This window comes from Suricata suricatta, chromosome 1 (assembly GCF_006229205.1).
Source record: "Suricata suricatta isolate VVHF042 chromosome 1, meerkat_22Aug2017_6uvM2_HiC, whole genome shotgun sequence".
Taxonomy (NCBI): domain Eukaryota; kingdom Metazoa; phylum Chordata; class Mammalia; order Carnivora; family Herpestidae; genus Suricata; species Suricata suricatta.
The window spans coordinates 124347591-124355566 of NC_043700.1; the positions used below are offsets into that span (position 1 = coordinate 124347591).

At 40.1% G+C, this 7976-nt stretch overlaps 1 pseudogene; it reads right to left on the reverse strand.

Annotated features, from left to right (window-relative positions):
* Positions 1-9: 9 nt before the first annotated feature.
* Positions 10-5252, reverse strand: LOC115301597 (annotated as a pseudogene).
* Positions 5253-7976: the final 2724 nt, after the last annotated feature.

Below are 7976 nucleotides of genomic sequence, written 5' to 3' on the forward strand. Positions count from 1 at the left end.
CAAGAAGTTAAGAAATTCCTTGAATTAGCGCCTGGTGTGTCAGGTGGGAGTGCAGAGGAAGGCTGTTAAAGAGCGGTGTCAGAAGGACCCCAGGGGTCAGGTGGGTTGGACATCATTAATAATCATGGTTGGCTTCTAAATGGTAGCAAGATGACTTCTGACTTTTAATCTTAGGTAAATTATAGATAAATGAAAAAGGCCAGTAATCATACACTAAGATTAATAAATAGCACTTCAAAATTAACCGCATGAGGGCTGTGCTTGCAGCAGGGTTTCACAAGACAAGGCACCCAGATGTTTTCTTCCCACATCTGGCTTGGAGAGCAGCTCTCGTGGCCATTTCAAAAACCTCCCTCACTCCATCTTTGGTCTTTGCTGAACACTCCATGTACCCAAAAGCACCAATCCTGTTCGCCATATCTCTGCCTTCTTCCGGTTTCACTGGCTCCTGCTTCATTTTGGCCAGCTCGTGCCTTGTGTGCTCATCATTCCGAAGATCCTTCTTGTTCCCAACCAGGATGATGGGCATGTTGGGACAGAAGTGCTTGACTTCCGGAGTCCATTTTTCTGGGATGTTTTCTAAACTATCAGGACTGTCCATGGAGAAACACATCAGTATAACATCAGTGTCCGGATAGGAGAGAGGTCTCAAATGGTCATAATCTTCCTGCCCAGCTGTACCCCACAACGCCAGCTCTACCTGCTTTCCATCCACTACAATATCTGCCACATAGTTTTCAAACAGTGGCAAATTTTGTTCCCTTCTCTCTCTTTTCTGGGATTCTGTAATGTGAATGTTATTATGCTTAATGGCACTGAGTTCCCTAAATCTGTCCTTATTTTGCATAATTTTTTTTTCCTCTCACCTGCTCAGTTCAATTACTTTTCATTACTCTGTCCTCCAGGTCACTCACTGATTCCCTTTTCTGCTTCCACTAGTCTGCTATTCCATTTTGTGTATTTTTTATTTCATTTATTATGTTTTTCACCTCTGGTTGATTCTTCTTTATCTCTTTGTCAGAGGTCTCACTGATGTTCTCCACTTCTTTCTCAAGTATAGTGAGTGTCTTTATGATCATTTAAATTCTCTAACTGGCATATTACTTATCTACATTTCACTTAGGTCTCTTGCTGTGATTCTATCCTGTTCTTTCATTTGGAATGTATTCCTTGTCTCCTCATTTTGCCTACCTGTCTGTTTCTGTGTGTGAGCAAAGTCAGCTCTGCTTCCCGCTCCTGCAAGTAGTGGCTCTGTGAGGTCCTGCAATACAGTGTTGTCTCTGCCCGGAACCTGGTGTTTCAGGGGGTCTCTCCTTTTTGTGTTGCATGTGCCCTGCTGTATTGTCCTGGCTGCTTTTGCCTTCAGTCTAGTCTTCTACAGTCTGTCTCTGCCTGTGGCAGCAGTGTTTGGTCCCCGGCGTGGGTGCACAGCTTTAAGAATGTGTGTGCCAGTCTCCTTGTGAATTGACACCTGCTACCACCGACCAGGGCTGTGTGGTTGGGGCAGGTGCCATTTTAACAAGGTGTGTCTCAGGCTTGTGCATGACCTATGCTGCTGCCACCCCACACCCCAATAACACCAAGGCCTCCTAAAGCATGCTCATCAGGAAACGTGGTATTGGCAAGGTTTGCACCAGTCTTCTGGGTGAGGAGACCCACAGCAATGGGACTGAAGCACATGTGACTGGAATTGGCTGTTCTGCTGAAGAACGTGGGGGTGGGCTTGTTGTAAGCAAGTTAGGTAGTGAATGTCAGCATTCTGGTCTCAGTAGGTGGCTGTGTGTTTATTCTGAGAGACTAGGGGGAGGGGATCAGGAATTGGTGCCTGCCAGCCTCTTTGTTCTTGGAGGAGTCTTCCAAGGATCTCTGCCCCTTTGGGACATGCTCTGAGATGGGTAAATGGCTCTTTCTTCCATATGCCCCAGGTGTTTTTCTGCTGTAACTCTAAAGGGCATTTTGTGGTTCAGCCTCTTCAAGGGCAAGGACTAGACTTCCTATTGCCCTCCAGGCTTTTCCAAAACCACATTGCTGATTTTTAAAATTCCAGGATGTAAGTCCTGTATGCTGTAAGAACTCTTGAGATTCATTCCTTCTCGCTTTCAAAGTCAAATGTCATGGGGATTCATCGTCCCAGGGCAGGTTCCAGCTATGATCACATGTTTTGTGCCCTTTTCCATGCCTGTGTTCCCCCCCTCCGCTATTCCCAACACCCATCCAAAAGCCCTAGTCCATTTTGCTTCCCAGTGCATCTCCACCCTGCCAACCCTCTTTGATGTACCTTCTTCTCTACCTTTGGTTGTAAATTTTGTTCTGTCAGTCTTCAGGTCAGTTTCTGGGTTATTTATACTGATGGAAGTGTTATCTGGTTGTATCTGTGGGATGAGGTGAGCTTGGTGTCATCTTCCCAGTCTCCCTAGTGTGAGGCTCTTTGATGTACATGATTAGGAAGTTGATTTATCTCAGGTTATAGTAGTTAAGTCCTTGACCACTAGGAGATTTGCTGTAGTTCCAATGAAGAGGAACATTGTTATATATAAGAGGTTTAGCATCGATTTATGTTTGTACAAAATAAACTACAGCTACAGCCATGTGAGATGTTAACTGCCACGTGAATGCACATGCATCCTATAGCAGCACCCCTTCCATCTTCCCTAATGGTCCATGGCAGCCTAGCTTATAACTCATGAGTTGTTTTTTTTTTTAATATTGATTTTTGAGAGACAGAATGTGAGTTGGGGAGGGGCAGAGAGAGGGGAAGTCACAGAATCTGAAGCAGGCTGCAGGCTCTGAGCTGTCAGCACAGAGCCTGATGTGGGGCTTAAACTCACAGACTGTGAGATCATGACCTGAACCAAAGTCAGATGTTTAATGCTTAACCAACAGAGCCATCCAGGTGCCCCATAACTCATCAGTTTTAAGGCTTCCAGGAGTACAAAATTCTATCCATTAAAAATAATCCACTGGAGAGGAACGTAGTCTGCAATAGTACATGGCACATTGTTTAATCTTAGTAAATATTTGATAAATGAATAAATAAGTCAAGTGTTAAGTTTATATTCTGTTTGTATGTACATCTTACCAGCTGTGTGATTGGGTAAATAGTTTGATTTCTGAATTTCAAGTGTTTTATTGTTGTTGTTGCAAAATGGGAATGTTGGCATTTATATCCTACCTTGTTTTCATGTTGGTTGAATGAGATAATATACGTAAATGTGCTTAATAATTAATATTTAAAAAAGTAAACTCTCAAGGTGCCTCTTACTCTAATATTTTTCTCAGTTGGAATATTGGTTTACTATTTATACCTTGTAATTGACAGTGATATTCATAACATTATTACCCTTAGCCTAGTCACAATTAGAAGCCAGGTGCATTCCTGATCAGGATTTAACCTATCTTAATTTAATGCATTTGTGAAGTCATAGGTCTCAGCATAAGTTTGGCTACGGACGCCTGAACCTCCCTTGAGCTTCAGTCTCATTTGACCAACAGGAACAATATGTATGCTGTGGAATTGTGATAACTAAATCAGAACATATGTGAAAGCCTTGGATGGTAAACAGTTGTTAGTGACTCGTCCCTACGCCCACCTCACGAGGTGAAACATCTTGTAATTCTAGTTCTGGGAATTGTTATTCAGTTAACAGGAATATTTTCTTATTTTTTATACATATAGACATAATTATGATATAAATTTTATTTAAAAATCAAAAGTAATTGCCTCAAGAGTTTCAACTTAACCTTTATTTAGAGATAAGATTTGAAAAAAACTTAATGGAATCTTCCTGGTAAAAAATTGTTGAGAATGAAGAACTCAATATTAAGGGCTATGAACTTTCCTTTTCCATAAGCACTATATTCCTACATAGTCCTTCTATCTTACAGATTTTATATTCTTAAAGAATATAATTGTAGGTTAAAATTTTATATTCATATTTCTTACAGAAATATAAATCTTTATCATTTTTTCCAGTTTTATTAAGGTAAAATAGACATACAATACAGTAATTTTAGGTGTACATTTGATTATATATATTGCTAAATTATCACCATAGTAAGTTTAATTAGCATCCATCACCTCACATTCACTTTACATACAAATTGTTTTTATTTGTGATGAGCACTTTTAAGATCTACTCAGCAGCTTTGAAATACACAATACATAGTTAATAGTGACTATTAACGGTAGTCTGTGCTGAACATTACATTGACTGGACTAATTGATCTTATAACTGGAAATTTGTACCTTTTGACTACCTATATTATTTTTTTACTCTCTTTTTTTAGATGTCTGGACTTTTTTCTCCCAAATCCCTTAAAATCATGTCTATGCTCACACATTTCAGTTCTTTTTCTGATGACACTCATCGCTGTTTCTTGTCCTTTTAAGTGAGTCCCAAAGTGTTTCCACAAACAACCCAAGACTTATCACCACATATTTAATGCAATAACTGTACAAATATTGGTTGTGAGGCCTGAAAGGAAATGGTATGTTACTCTGTCCTCAAAGGATTTCAATCTAGGGGCATGCCTGGGTGGCTCAGTCAGTTAAGCGTCCAGCTTCAGCTCAGGTCATATCTCACAGTCTGTGGGTTCGAGCCCCACATAGGGCTCTGTGCTGACGGCTAGCTCAGAGCCTGGAGCCTGCTTCAGATTCTGTATCTCCCTCTCTCTCTGACCCTCCCCTGCTCGTGCTATCTCTCTCTGTCTCTCGAAAATAAATAAAAAACATTAAAAAAAATTTTTTAAAGGATTTCAACTAGAGAGATCAATTTGCAAACAATAAAAATGCCGTGTGTAAATATTTTACAAGTGGTTTAAAGCAGGCACATGTGCACATAGGGGAGCAGTTCGGAATGCTGGAGACACTGGTGCTGGGCACTGAAGTATGTGTATGAGTTCTTAAATAAGAAAAGGGAGACAAAGACATGTTGGGCAAATATGAGATCATAAACAAAGGTTCTGAAGTGGGACAATGCACACCTTAAGTAATTTAAAGAACAACAAAATATTTGTTTTCTATCAGTACTCTAGCAAATGGCCAGAAACTTAGTGACTTACAACAGCACACCTTTATGATCTTACTGTTCTGAGGGTCAGAAATCTGAAACCAGTCTTACTGGGCTAAAATCTAGATTCTCCTTGGCACCCTCGATGAGTTTTTCCGTTTTCCAGCTTCTGGAGGCCATCCTTATTCCTTGGCTTGTGGCCTCCTCCTGGATCTTAAAGCCTGCACCTTTGGATCTTCCCATCAATCTGACTACAATTGGTGTTTCTATCCTGACAGCTCCTCTTTCTTATAAAAATCCCTATGATTATATTGAGTTCTGATAATCCAAAATAATCTTCCCAAGATCTGTAACATACATACAAATCCCATGTGCTGCACAAGGTGACATAGTCAACAAGCCCTGGGAGCTATGATGTGGACATCTTTGGAGGGCCATTATCCAGCTCATTGCCAGCAAGAAAACTAAAATTTATGGTATATAATGGGCATAAGGCTAGTATGAAATTAGATTTTGAAGAACTTTGAAAGCCTTGCTAAGGAGTTTGGAACTTAATCTATAGGCCAGCAGTTTTTATTCTTTAAAAAAGTTAGAAGTATGTAGATAGATGCTCAATTCATATGCATACACTCAAAATTCAAATATAATCACTTGGATGATCACAGATCCCTTGAAGCCAGTATATGGAGCTTTTAGGCCTGAAGAGGAACAAAATAAGCAGGAAAATAACATAATCAAATCTGTTTCAGAAGGGTAGTTAGTGGTGGTGTTGCACTAAAGGAATGCTGATGAGGCACAATGCTGAACAATTTTTTAATTTTAAAGAATAGCGGCAATAGCAGAGAGAAAATTGAGTTGAAAAAATTTCCAGAGGTAGAATAAATAGGCTGTGATGATTAAAGAAGCCAGGGGAGGATGAAGCAGGCCTTGAGATATTTATGAGAAGGCTCCTAATGTATACTTCCTACTGAAATTTCCTCCCACTGTGTGACTGATTTCTAGAATCTGCCTGAAATCAAATTCAACTTTCTATTCAAACGTGTTCTGTTTCCCAACTAATTAATTCCTTCTATTAGTAGAGTTGCCATATAATACATAGTCTAAACGGACTTATTTATAACTGTTTAAGATATTCAAATAAAACTTATGAGGTAGTCATAAACTGTGAAGCAGGCAGAGTGAGGAACAATGGGTATTAAATGTTTGTGTTGATCGCTAGTAATAGTAATTCCCACCTAGGTACATGGCCTTTCAAATCCCTATGCTGGTGAGACAGAATGGCCAAATGGAGCACCTTCTCAAGATTTGCAAATTGTGTCCTAAAAAAATTGTTTATATAGAGTTCATAGTTTAAGTACTAATCCTTATTCATACCTCCTCCTGGCCATAATTCCTCAAATACCAATAGGTATACATTGTGTATTATGTAACTGCTTATGAAATTTAGAAGTTAAATTATGGTTTTGGCAAACTTAATGAGAAAATAAACTGTTTTCAAAAGAAAATGCAGCTCTTTTCTAGTTTTCCAGGCCTGAGGAATAGAACTTGCCATTCCCATCAGAACTCTTGCCCACTTCTTACAGGACTAGGTTCTGATTCTCTCCTTCTGTGGACACTGGCAAGGTGGATCTGGTTTGGCTTCCAGGGAAGGGATAGGGAATGGCATCCAGCAGTCCAGCCTTAGTCAAGAGGCATGCCAAGCATTAAAGTGGGGCCATAAACAAAGCTGGAAAAAGGGACATTAGGCAACCTACGGAGGAAGTAATAGAAATGCAGGTCAAACAATGGGGCTTAAATAGTGACCCATGGAGTTGGGATGTCTAAACTAAGGGTGTGTCAAAGTATGACAAGATCAGCACTATGTACCTGACAAAAAGACAAAGCTGAATTTATGGACTAGCATCGTGGGGGAAAACTCTGCTGCTCAGGCATGATCTTTCTGAGCAGAGCAGACTGAGATAATTACGTAGCTGGGTTTGCAGGAGTCTGACATCATTGGAAGGAGAGTTGTTACTCAAATGAGATAGTTATTGATTTGTGGACACTCAAAGACATGCTTATTAGAGTGAACCCCTTATTAATTGGGGTGTTACTGATAGGTTGACTTGCAAAATTACTTGGTTTACTGAGGCAACATGCTGATCGATTGAACAGGTTTAAAATGCATTACATTGGCTATCTGTTTCCATGGCTACAAGAACAATCGATCTTTTCCTAGGAGTATGGTAATTATTTTTCCTTCAAATGGGATAAGAATGCATCTAGATTTCAGAACAGAAATATCATCAGATTATGAACTGGACCTCTTTCTGGAAAAACTTTCCGCAAATAATTAGGAGAAGGTAAGAATCGGCCCAAGGCCTAATGGAGCAGTTGTAACAAAGTAGACCAATAAACTCAAGACTGACCTCCTTCCTATTATTTTCCAAGGAACCAAGGTCCATAGAATTGTCTATGGATATATAAGGATTTTAATGCCCAGCAATGTTACTGAATAGCCTACCAGCAAAAGTCAGCAAACTTTTTCTGTAAAGGGTCAGATGGTAAATGTTTTAGGCCTTGTGTGCCGTAAGTTCAGTCTGTTGCAGGTACTAACCTTGGCCACTGTAGTACCAAAGCAACCATGCATGTTATATAAACAGATGGGTACAACCGGAGTTAATCTAGAGCAGCTGGATTGTGTCCATGGTGGCCAAATGTGGCTCACAGGCTATAGTTCCCTGACTCCTGACCTAGAACAAATAATCCTTCAGGGGCACACACTGCTAGGGATTTAAAAACCGAAATAACTGAACCTCTCTGGCCAAGAGATAGTGTATAAACAATAAATAGCTACAAACTGACTTCTGATACCCTGATTGGATACTACTGATCCTGGTCCAGGCTAGTATACTCCTTGAGAAATAGCTGGGATAGAGGTAGAGCTGGAGTATAGACAGACTGAACTTAGGAGGAAGAGCTTCCTAC